This window comes from Cyanistes caeruleus, chromosome 4, assembly GCF_971803275.1.
Source record: "Cyanistes caeruleus chromosome 4, bCyaCae1.hap1.1, whole genome shotgun sequence".
NCBI lineage: Eukaryota > Metazoa > Chordata > Aves > Passeriformes > Paridae > Cyanistes > Cyanistes caeruleus.
In genome coordinates this window covers 64,076,408-64,090,368 of record NC_141704.1, presented here as the reverse complement: position 1 = coordinate 64,090,368, position 13,961 = coordinate 64,076,408, and positions in this window count along the sequence as shown.

Below are 13,961 nucleotides of genomic sequence, written 5' to 3'. Positions count from 1 at the left end.
AAACATCCCACAAAATGTCCTCAACACCCAACAAAATCCCAGAAAAATCACACAAAATTCCCTAAATTTTCTCAAAACACAACCAAAATTCCAGAAAAATCCCACCGAATCTCCACAAATTCCCACAGAATACGGGAAAAATCCCTGATAATTCGTCAGTTCTCTACAGAATCTCACCAAATTCCAGAAAAGTCCCTCAAAGTTCCACAAACATCCCACAAAATCTCCTCAATATCCAACAAAATTCAAGAAAAATCCCACAAAATTCTCTAAATCTTCTCAAAACACCGCCAAAATCCACAAAAATCCCACCGAATCTCCACAAATTCCCACAGAATACATGAAAAATCCCTGATAATTCGTCAGTTCTCAACAGAATCTCACCAAATTCCAGAAAAGTCCCTCAAAGTTCCACAAACATCCCACAAAATCTCCCCAGTATCCAACAAAATTCCAGGAAAAATCCCACAAAATTCCCTAAATCTTCTCAAAACACGACCAAATTCTAGAAAAATATCCCACCAAATCTCCACAAATTCCCACAGAATACATGAAAATACCCCTGATAATTCGTCAGTTCTCTACAGAATCTCACCAAATACCAGAAAAGTCCCCAGAAGTTCCACAAGCATCCCACAAAATCTCCCTAATATCCAACAAAATTCCAGGAAAAATCTCACACAATTCCCTAAATCTTCTGAAAACTTGACCAAATTCCAGAAGCGCCCCATAAAATCAGCACAGTTTCCCACAAAATTCAGGAAAAAACCACACAAAATTCCCTAAATCTTCTCAAAACTCTACCAAATTCTAGAAAAATATCCCATCAAATCTCCACAAATTCCCACAGTATACATGAAAAATCCCTGATAATTCGTCAGTTCTCTACAGAATCTCACCAAATTCCAGAAAAGTCCCTCAAAGTTCCACAAACATCCCACAAAAATCTCACAAAAATCCCTAACACTTCTGAAAACTCGACCAAATTCCAGAAACGCCCCATAAAATCAGCACAGTTTCCCACAAAATTCAAGAAAAAACACCACAAAATTCCCTAAATCTTTTCAAAATACCACAAAATTCTTGGAAAGTCCCTCAAAGTTCCACAAACATCCCACAAAATCTCCTCAATATCCAACAAAATTCAAGAAAAATCCCACAAATTTCCCTAAATCTTCTCAAAACACAGCCAAAATCCTCAAAAATCCCACCGAATCTCCACAAATTCCCACAGAATACATGAAAAATCCCTGATAATTCGTCAGTTCTCAACAGAATCTCACCAAATTCCAGGAAAGTCCCTCAAAGTTCCACAAACATCCCACAAAATCTCCTCAATATCCCACAAAATTCAAGAAAAATCCCACAAAATTCCCTAAATCTTCTCAAAACACGGCCAAAATCATCAAAAATCCCACCGAATCTCCACAAATTCCCACAGAATACATGAAAAATCCCTGATAATTCGTCAGTTCTCTACAGAATCTCACCAAATTCCAGAAAAGTCCCTCAAAGTTCCACAAACATCCCACAAAATGTCCTCAATATCCAACAAAATCCCAGAAAAATCACACAAAATTCCCTAAATCTTCTCAAAACACGGCCAAAATCCTCAAAAATCCCACCGAATCTCCACAAATTCCCACAGAATACATGAAAAATCCCTGATAATTTGTCAGTTCTCTACAGAATCTCACCAAATTCCAGAATAGTCCCTCAAAGTCCCACAAAACACCCACAAAATCTCCCCAGTATCCAACAAAATTCCAGGAAAAATCCCACAAAATTCCCTAAATCTTCTCAAAACACGACCAAATTCTAGAAAAATATCCCACCAAATCTCCACAAATTCCCACAAAATACATGAGAAATCCCTCAAGATCCCTAAATCGCCTCAATATCCCACAAAATCACACAAAAATCACCCAAAACCTCCACAAGTTTCCACAAAATCTAAGAAAAATTCCTCAAAATTCTTCAAGTCTCCTCAGAATCCCACACAATTCCAGAAAAAACACACAAAATTCCAGAGAAGTCCCACAAAACTCCCTCAATCATTTCAAAACCCTACCAATTCACAGGAATGTCCCACAAAATCTCTACCAATTCCCAGAACATCCCACAAAAATCTCACAAAAATCCCTAAATCTTCTGAAAACTCGACCAAATTCCAGAAACGCCCCATAAAATCAGCACAGTTTCCCACAAAATTCAAGAAAAAACACCACAAAATTCCCAAAATCTTTTCAAAATACCACAAAATTCTTGAAAAGCCCCACCAAATTCCAGAAACATCCCACAAAATGTCCTCAATATCCAACAAAATCCCAGAAAAATCAACCAAAATTCCCTAAATCTTCTCAAAACATAACCAAAATTCCAGAAAAATCCCACCAAATCTCCACAAATTCCCAGAGAATACATGAAAAATCCCTGATAATTCGTCAGTTCTCTACAGAATCTCACCAAATTCCAGAAAAGTCCCTCAAAGTTCCACAAGCATCCCACAAAATCTCCCTAATATCCAACAAAATTCCAGGAAAAATCTCACACAATTCCCTAAATCTTCTGAAAACTTGACCAAATTCCAGAAACGCCCCATAAAATCAGCACAGTTTCCCACAAAATTCAAGAAAAAACACCACAAAATTCCCTTAACCTTTTCAAAATACCACAAAATTCTAGAAAATTATCCCACCAAATCTCCACAAATTCCCACAAAATACATGAGAAATCCCTCAAGATCCCTAAATTGCCTCAATATCCCACAAAATCACACAAAAATCACACAAAACCTCCACAAGTTTCCACAAAATCTAAGAAAAATTCCTCAAAATTCTTCAAGTCTCCTCAAAACCACACAAAGTTCGTGAAAAGGCCCACCAAATTCCAGAAAAATCCCAAAGAATCTCCACAAATTCCCACAAAAATCTAAATCAAATTCCTCAAAATTCTTCAAGTCTCCTCAGAATCCCACACAATTCTAGAAAAACCCCACCAAATTCCAGAGAAGTCTCACAAAACTCCCTAAATCATTTCAAAACCCTACCAATTCACAGGAATGTCCCACAAAATCTCTACCAATTCCCAGAACATCCCACAAAAATCTCACAAAAATCCCTAAATCTTCTGAAAACTCGACCAAATTCCAGAAACGCCCCATAAAATCAGCACAGTTTCCCACAAAATTCAAGAAAAAACACCACAAAATTCCCTAAACATTTTCAAAATACCACAAAATTCTTGAAAAGCCCCACCAAATTCCAGAAACATCCCACAAAATGTCCTCAACACCCAACAAAATCCCAGAAAAATCACACAAAATTCCCTAAATTTTCTCAAAACACAACCAAAATTCCAGAAAAATCCCACCGAATCTCCACAAATTCCCACAGAATACGGGAAAAATCCCTGATAATTCGTCAGTTCTCTACAGAATCTCACCAAATTCCAGAAAAGTCCCTCAAAGTTCCACAAACATCCCACAAAATGTCCTCAATATCCAACAAAATCCCAGAAAAATCACACAAAATTCCCTAAATCTTCTCAAAACACGGCCAAAATCCTCAAAAATCCCACCGAATCTCCACAAATTCCCACAGAATACATGAAAAATCCCTGATAATTTGTCAGTTCTCTACAGAATCTCACCAAATTCCAGAATAGTCCCTCAAAGTCCCACAAAACACCCACAAAATCTCCCCAGTATCCAACAAAATTCCAGGAAAAATCCCACAAAATTCCCTAAATCTTCTCAAAACACGACCAAATTCTAGAAAAATATCCCACCAAATCTCCACAAATTCCCACAAAATACATGAGAAATCCCTCAAGATCCCTAAATCGCCTCAATATCCCACAAAATCACACAAAAATCACCCAAAACCTCCACAAGTTTCCACAAAATCTAAGAAAAATTCCTCAAAATTCTTCAAGTCTCCTCAGAATCCCACACAATTCCAGAAAAAACACACAAAATTCCAGAGAAGTCCCACAAAACTCCCTCAATCATTTCAAAACCCTACCAATTCACAGGAATGTCCCACAAAATCTCTACCAATTCCCAGAACATCCCACAAAAATCTCACAAAAATCCCTAAATCTTCTGAAAACTCGACCAAATTCCAGAAACGCCCCATAAAATCAGCACAGTTTCCCACAAAATTCAAGAAAAAACACCACAAAATTCCCAAAATCTTTTCAAAATACCACAAAATTCTTGAAAAGCCCCACCAAATTCCAGAAACATCCCACAAAATGTCCTCAATATCCAACAAAATCCCAGAAAAATCAACCAAAATTCCCTAAATCTTCTCAAAACATAACCAAAATTCCAGAAAAATCCCACCAAATCTCCACAAATTCCCAGAGAATACATGAAAAATCCCTGATAATTCGTCAGTTCTCTACAGAATCTCACCAAATTCCAGAAAAGTCCCTCAAAGTTCCACAAGCATCCCACAAAATCTCCCTAATATCCAACAAAATTCCAGGAAAAATCTCACACAATTCCCTAAATCTTCTGAAAACTTGACCAAATTCCAGAAACGCCCCATAAAATCAGCACAGTTTCCCACAAAATTCAAGAAAAAACACCACAAAATTCCCTTAACCTTTTCAAAATACCACAAAATTCTAGAAAATTATCCCACCAAATCTCCACAAATTCCCACAAAATACATGAGAAATCCCTCAAGATCCCTAAATTGCCTCAATATCCCACAAAATCACACAAAAATCACACAAAACCTCCACAAGTTTCCACAAAATCTAAGAAAAATTCCTCAAAATTCTTCAAGTCTCCTCAAAACCACACAAAGTTCGTGAAAAGGCCCACCAAATTCCAGAAAAATCCCAAAGAATCTCCACAAATTCCCACAAAAATCTAAATCAAATTCCTCAAAATTCTTCAAGTCTCCTCAGAATCCCACACAATTCTAGAAAAACCCCACCAAATTCCAGAGAAGTCTCACAAAACTCCCTAAATCATTTCAAAACCCTACCAATTCACAGGAATGTCCCACAAAATCTCTACCAATTCCCAGAACATCCCACAAAAATCTCACAAAAATCCCTAAATCTTCTGAAAACTCGACCAAATTCCAGAAACGCCCCATAAAATCAGCACAGTTTCCCACAAAATTCAAGAAAAAACACCACAAAATTCCCTAAATCTTTTCAAAATACCACAAAATTCTTGAAAAGCCCCACCAAATTCCAGAAACATCCCACAAAATGTCCTCAACACCCAACAAAATCCCAGAAAAATCACACAAAATTCCCTAAATTTTCTCAAAACACAACCAAAATTCCAGAAAAATCCCACCGAATCTCCACAAATTCCCACAGAATACGGGAAAAATCCCTGATAATTCGTCAGTTCTCTACAGAATCTCACCAAATTCCAGAAAAGTCCCTCAAAGTTCCACAAACATCCCACAAAATCTCCTCAATATCCAACAAAATTCAAGAAAAATCCCACAAAATTCTCTAAATCTTCTCAAAACACCGCCAAAATCCACAAAAATCCCACCGAATCTCCACAAATTCCCACAGAATACATGAAAAATCCCTGATAATTCGTCAGTTCTCAACAGAATCTCACCAAATTCCAGAAAAGTCCCTCAAAGTTCCACAAACATCCCACAAAATCTCCCCAGTATCCAACAAAATTCCAGGAAAAATCCCACAAAATTCCCTAAATCTTCTCAAAACACGACCAAATTCTAGAAAAATATCCCACCAAATCTCCACAAATTCCCACAGAATACATGAAAATACCCCTGATAATTCGTCAGTTCTCTACAGAATCTCACCAAATACCAGAAAAGTCCCCAGAAGTTCCACAAGCATCCCACAAAATCTCCCTAATATCCAACAAAATTCCAGGAAAAATCTCACACAATTCCCTAAATCTTCTGAAAACTTGACCAAATTCCAGAAGCGCCCCATAAAATCAGCACAGTTTCCCACAAAATTCAGGAAAAAACCACACAAAATTCCCTAAATCTTCTCAAAACTCTACCAAATTCTAGAAAAATATCCCATCAAATCTCCACAAATTCCCACAGTATACATGAAAAATCCCTGATAATTCGTCAGTTCTCTACAGAATCTCACCAAATTCCAGAAAAGTCCCTCAAAGTTCCACAAACATCCCACAAAAATCTCACAAAAATCCCTAACACTTCTGAAAACTCGACCAAATTCCAGAAACGCCCCATAAAATCAGCACAGTTTCCCACAAAATTCAAGAAAAAACACCACAAAATTCCCTAAATCTTTTCAAAATACCACAAAATTCTTGGAAAGTCCCTCAAAGTTCCACAAACATCCCACAAAATCTCCTCAATATCCAACAAAATTCAAGAAAAATCCCACAAATTTCCCTAAATCTTCTCAAAACACAGCCAAAATCCTCAAAAATCCCACCGAATCTCCACAAATTCCCACAGAATACATGAAAAATCCCTGATAATTCGTCAGTTCTCAACAGAATCTCACCAAATTCCAGGAAAGTCCCTCAAAGTTCCACAAACATCCCACAAAATCTCCTCAATATCCCACAAAATTCAAGAAAAATCCCACAAAATTCCCTAAATCTTCTCAAAACACGGCCAAAATCATCAAAAATCCCACCGAATCTCCACAAATTCCCACAGAATACATGAAAAATCCCTGATAATTCGTCAGTTCTCTACAGAATCTCACCAAATTCCAGAAAAGTCCCTCAAAGTTCCACAAACATCCCACAAAATGTCCTCAATATCCAACAAAATCCCAGAAAAATCACACAAAATTCCCTAAATCTTCTCAAAACACGGCCAAAATCCTCAAAAATCCCACCGAATCTCCACAAATTCCCACAGAATACATGAAAAATCCCTGATAATTTGTCAGTTCTCTACAGAATCTCACCAAATTCCAGAATAGTCCCTCAAAGTCCCACAAAACACCCACAAAATCTCCCCAGTATCCAACAAAATTCCAGGAAAAATCCCACAAAATTCCCTAAATCTTCTCAAAACACGACCAAATTCTAGAAAAATATCCCACCAAATCTCCACAAATTCCCACAAAATACATGAGAAATCCCTCAAGATCCCTAAATCGCCTCAATATCCCACAAAATCACACAAAAATCACCCAAAACCTCCACAAGTTTCCACAAAATCTAAGAAAAATTCCTCAAAATTCTTCAAGTCTCCTCAGAATCCCACACAATTCCAGAAAAAACACACAAAATTCCAGAGAAGTCCCACAAAACTCCCTCAATCATTTCAAAACCCTACCAATTCACAGGAATGTCCCACAAAATCTCTACCAATTCCCAGAACATCCCACAAAAATCTCACAAAAATCCCTAAATCTTCTGAAAACTCGACCAAATTCCAGAAACGCCCCATAAAATCAGCACAGTTTCCCACAAAATTCAAGAAAAAACACCACAAAATTCCCAAAATCTTTTCAAAATACCACAAAATTCTTGAAAAGCCCCACCAAATTCCAGAAACATCCCACAAAATGTCCTCAATATCCAACAAAATCCCAGAAAAATCAACCAAAATTCCCTAAATCTTCTCAAAACATAACCAAAATTCCAGAAAAATCCCACCAAATCTCCACAAATTCCCAGAGAATACATGAAAAATCCCTGATAATTCGTCAGTTCTCTACAGAATCTCACCAAATTCCAGAAAAGTCCCTCAAAGTTCCACAAGCATCCCACAAAATCTCCCTAATATCCAACAAAATTCCAGGAAAAATCTCACACAATTCCCTAAATCTTCTGAAAACTTGACCAAATTCCAGAAACGCCCCATAAAATCAGCACAGTTTCCCACAAAATTCAAGAAAAAACACCACAAAATTCCCTTAACCTTTTCAAAATACCACAAAATTCTAGAAAATTATCCCACCAAATCTCCACAAATTCCCACAAAATACATGAGAAATCCCTCAAGATCCCTAAATTGCCTCAATATCCCACAAAATCACACAAAAATCACACAAAACCTCCACAAGTTTCCACAAAATCTAAGAAAAATTCCTCAAAATTCTTCAAGTCTCCTCAAAACCACACAAAGTTCGTGAAAAGGCCCACCAAATTCCAGAAAAATCCCAAAGAATCTCCACAAATTCCCACAAAAATCTAAATCAAATTCCTCAAAATTCTTCAAGTCTCCTCAGAATCCCACACAATTCTAGAAAAACCCCACCAAATTCCAGAGAAGTCTCACAAAACTCCCTAAATCATTTCAAAACCCTACCAATTCACAGGAATGTCCCACAAAATCTCTACCAATTCCCAGAACATCCCACAAAAATCTCACAAAAATCCCTAAATCTTCTGAAAACTCGACCAAATTCCAGAAACGCCCCATAAAATCAGCACAGTTTCCCACAAAATTCAAGAAAAAACACCACAAAATTCCCTAAATCTTTTCAAAATACCACAAAATTCTTGAAAAGCCCCACCAAATTCCAGAAACATCCCACAAAATGTCCTCAACACCCAACAAAATCCCAGAAAAATCACACAAAATTCCCTAAATTTTCTCAAAACACAACCAAAATTCCAGAAAAATCCCACCGAATCTCCACAAATTCCCACAGAATACGGGAAAAATCCCTGATAATTCGTCAGTTCTCTACAGAATCTCACCAAATTCCAGAAAAGTCCCTCAAAGTTCCACAAACATCCCACAAAATCTCCTCAATATCCAACAAAATTCAAGAAAAATCCCACAAAATTCTCTAAATCTTCTCAAAACACCGCCAAAATCCACAAAAATCCCACCGAATCTCCACAAATTCCCACAGAATACATGAAAAATCCCTGATAATTCGTCAGTTCTCAACAGAATCTCACCAAATTCCAGAAAAGTCCCTCAAAGTTCCACAAACATCCCACAAAATCTCCCCAGTATCCAACAAAATTCCAGGAAAAATCCCACAAAATTCCCTAAATCTTCTCAAAACACGACCAAATTCTAGAAAAATATCCCACCAAATCTCCACAAATTCCCACAGAATACATGAAAATACCCCTGATAATTCGTCAGTTCTCTACAGAATCTCACCAAATACCAGAAAAGTCCCCAGAAGTTCCACAAGCATCCCACAAAATCTCCCTAATATCCAACAAAATTCCAGGAAAAATCTCACACAATTCCCTAAATCTTCTGAAAACTTGACCAAATTCCAGAAGCGCCCCATAAAATCAGCACAGTTTCCCACAAAATTCAGGAAAAAACCACACAAAATTCCCTAAATCTTCTCAAAACTCTACCAAATTCTAGAAAAATATCCCATCAAATCTCCACAAATTCCCACAGTATACATGAAAAATCCCTGATAATTCGTCAGTTCTCTACAGAATCTCACCAAATTCCAGAAAAGTCCCTCAAAGTTCCACAAACATCCCACAAAAATCTCACAAAAATCCCTAACACTTCTGAAAACTCGACCAAATTCCAGAAACGCCACATAAAATCAGCACAGTTTCCCACAAAATTCAAGAAAAAACACCACAAAATTCCCTAAATCTTTTCAAAATACCACAAAATTCTTGGAAAGTCCCTCAAAGTTCCACAAACATCCCACAAAATCTCCTCAATATCCAACAAAATTCAAGAAAAATCCCACAAAATTCCCTAAATCTTCTCAAAACACGGCCAAAATCCTCAAAAATCCCACCGAATCTCCACAAATTCCCACAGAATACATGAAAAATCCCTGATAATTCGTCAGTTCTCAACAGAATCTCACCAAATTCCAGAAAAGTCCCTCAAAGCTCCACAAACATCCCACAAAATCTCCCCAGTATCCAACAAAATTCCAGGAAAAATCCCACAAAATTCTCTAAATCTTCTCAAAACACGGCCAAAATCCTCAAAAATCCCACCGAATCTCCACAAATTCCCACAGAATACATGAAAAATCCCTGATAATTCGTCAGTTCTCTACAGAATCTCACCAAATTCCAGAAAAGTCCCTCAAAGTTCCACAAACATCCCACAAAATCTCCTCAATATCCAACAAAATTCAAGAAAAATCACACAAAATTCCCTAAATCTTCTCAAAACACGGCCAAAATCCTCAAAAATCCCACCGAATCTCCACAAATTCCCATAGAATACATGAAAAATCCCTGATAATTTGTCAGTTCTCTACAGAATCTCACCAAATTCCAGAATAGTCCCTCAAAGTCCCACAAAACACCCACAAAATCTCCCCAGTATCCAACAAAATTCCAGGAAAAATCCCACAAAATTCCCTAAATCTTCTCAAAACATGACCAAATTCTAGAAAAATATCCCACCAAATCTCCACAAATTCCCACAAAATACATGAGAAATCCCTCAAGATCCCTAAATCGCCTCAATATCCCACAAAATCACACAAAAATCCCACAAAACCTCCACAAGTTTCCACAAAATCTAAGAAAAATTCCTCAAAATTCTTCAAGTCTCATCAGAATCCCACACAATTCCAGAAAAACTCCACCAAATTCCAGAGAAGTCCCACAAAACTCCCTCAATCATTTCAAAACCCTACCAATTCACAGGAATGTCCCACAAAATCTCTACCAATTCCCAGAACATCCCACAAAAATCTCACAAAAATCCCTAAATCTTCTGAAAACTCGACCAAATTCCAGAAACGCCCCATAAAATCAGCACAGTTTCCCACAAAATTCAAGAAAAAACACCACAAAATTCCCAAAATCTTTTCAAAATACCACAAAATTCTTGAAAAGCCCCACCAAATTCCAGAAACATCCCACAAAATGTCCTCAATATCCAACAAAATCCCAGAAAAATCAACCAAAATTCCCTAAATCTTCTCAAAACATAACCAAAATTCTAGAAAAATCCCACCAAATCTCCACAAATTCCCACAGAATACGGGAAAAATCCCTGATAATTCGTCAGTTCTCTACAGAATCTCACCAAATTCCAGAAAAGTCCCTCAAAGTTCCACAAACATCCCACAAAATCTCCTCAATATCCAACAAAATTCAAGAAAAATCCCACAAAATTCTCTAAATCTTCTCAAAACACCGCCAAAATCCACAAAAATCCCACCGAATCTCCACAAATTCCCACAGAATACATGAAAAATCCCTGATAATTCGTCAGTTCTCAACAGAATCTCACCAAATTCCAGAAAAGTCCCTCAAAGTTCCACAAACATCCCACAAAATCTCCCCAGTATCCAACAAAATTCCAGGAAAAATCCCACAAAATTCCCTAAATCTTCTCAAAACACGACCAAATTCTAGAAAAATATCCCACCAAATCTCCACAAATTCCCACAGAATACATGAAAATACCCCTGATAATTCGTCAGTTCTCTACAGAATCTCACCAAATACCAGAAAAGTCCCCAGAAGTTCCACAAGCATCCCACAAAATCTCCCTAATATCCAACAAAATTCCAGGAAAAATCTCACACAATTCCCTAAATCTTCTGAAAACTTGACCAAATTCCAGAAGCGCCCCATAAAATCAGCACAGTTTCCCACAAAATTCAGGAAAAAACCACACAAAATTCCCTAAATCTTCTCAAAACTCTACCAAATTCTAGAAAAATATCCCATCAAATCTCCACAAATTCCCACAGTATACATGAAAAATCCCTGATAATTCGTCAGTTCTCTACAGAATCTCACCAAATTCCAGAAAAGTCCCTCAAAGTTCCACAAACATCCCACAAAAATCTCACAAAAATCCCTAACACTTCTGAAAACTCGACCAAATTCCAGAAACGCCCCATAAAATCAGCACAGTTTCCCACAAAATTCAAGAAAAAACACCACAAAATTCCCTAAATCTTTTCAAAATACCACAAAATTCTTGGAAAGTCCCTCAAAGTTCCACAAACATCCCACAAAATCTCCTCAATATCCAACAAAATTCAAGAAAAATCCCACAAATTTCCCTAAATCTTCTCAAAACACGGCCAAAATCCTCAAAAATCCCACCGAATCTCCACAAATTCCCACAGAATACATGAAAAATCCCTGATAATTCGTCAGTTCTCAACAGAATCTCACCAAATTCCAGAAAAGTCCCTCAAAGTTCCACAAACATCCCACAAAATCTCCCCAGTATCCAACAAAATTCCAGGAAAAATCCCACAAAATTCCCTAAATCTTCTCAAAACACGACCAAATTCTAGAAAAATATCCCACCAAATCTCCACAAATTCCCACAGAATACATGAAAATACCCCTGATAATTCGTCAGTTCTCTACAGAATCTCACCAAATACCAGAAAAGTCCCCAGAAGTTCCACAAGCATCCCACAAAATCTCCCTAATATCCAACAAAATTCCAGGAAAAATCTCACACAATTCCCTAAATCTTCTGAAAACTTGACCAAATTCCAGAAGCGCCCCATAAAATCAGCACAGTTTCCCAAAAAATTCAGGAAAAAACCACACAAAATTCCCTAAATCTTCTCAAAACTCTACCAAATTCTAGAAAAATATCCCATCAAATCTCCACAAATTCCCACAGTATACATGAAAAATCCCTGATAATTCGTCAGTTCTCTACAGAATCTCACCAAATTCCAGAAAAGTCCCTCAAAGTTCCACAAACATCCCACAAAAATCTCACAAAAATCCCTAACACTTCTGAAAACTCGACCAAATTCCAGAAACGCCCCATGAAATCAGCACAGTTTCCCACAAAATTCAAGAAAAAACACCACAAAATTCCGTAAACCTTTTCAAAATACCACAAAATTCTTGAAAAGCCCCAACAAATTCCAGAAACATCCCACAAAATCTCCTCAATATCCAACAAAATCCCAGAAAAATCACACAAAATTCCCTAAATCTTCTCAAAACACGGCCAAAATCCACAAAAATCCCACAGAATCTCCACAAATTCCCACAGAATACATGAAAAATCCCTGATAATTCGTCAGTTCTCTACAGAATCTCACCAAATTCCAGAAAAGTCCCTCAAAGTTCCACAAACCACCCACAAAATCTCCCCAGTATCCAACAAAATTCCAGAAAAAACACACAAAATTCCATAAATCTTCTCAAAACTCTACCAAATTCCAGAAAAATCCCACCAAATCTCCACAAATTCCCACTGAATACGTGAAAAATCCCTGATAATTCGTCAGTTCTCTACAGAATCTCACCAAATTCCAGAAAAGTCCCTCAAAGTTCCACAAACATCCCACAAAAATCTCACATAAATCCCTAACACTTCTGAAAACTCGACCAAATTCCAGAAACGCCCCATGAAATCAGCACAGTTTCCCACAAAATTCAAGAAAAAACACCACAAAATTCCCAAAATCTTTTCAAAATACCACAAAATTCTTGGAAAGTCCCTCAAAGTTCCACAAACATCCCACAAAATCTCCTCAATATCCAACAAAATTCAAGAAAAATCCCACAAATTTCCCTAAATCTTCTCAAAACACGGCCAAAATCCTCAAAAATCCCACCGAATCTCCACAAATTCCCACAGAATACATGAAAAATCCCTGATAATTCGTCAGTTCTCAACAGAATCTCACCAAATTCCAGAAAAGTCCCTCAAAGTTCCACAAACATCCCACAAAATCTCCTCAATATCCCACAAAATTCAAGAAAAATCCCACAAAATTCCCTAAATCTTCTCAAAACACGGCCAAAATCATCAAAAATCCCACCGAATCTCCACAAATTCCCACAGAATACATGAAAAATCCCTGATAATTCGTCAGTTCTCAACAGAATCTCACCAAATTCCAGAAAAGTCCCTCAAAGTTCCACAAACATCCCACAAAATGTCCTCAATATCCAACAAAATCCCAGAAAAATCACACAAAATTCCCTAAATCTTCTCAAAACACGGCCAAAATCCTCAAAAATCCCACCGAATCTCCACAAATTCCCACAGAATACATGAAAAATCCCTGATAATTTGTCAGTTCTCTACAGAATC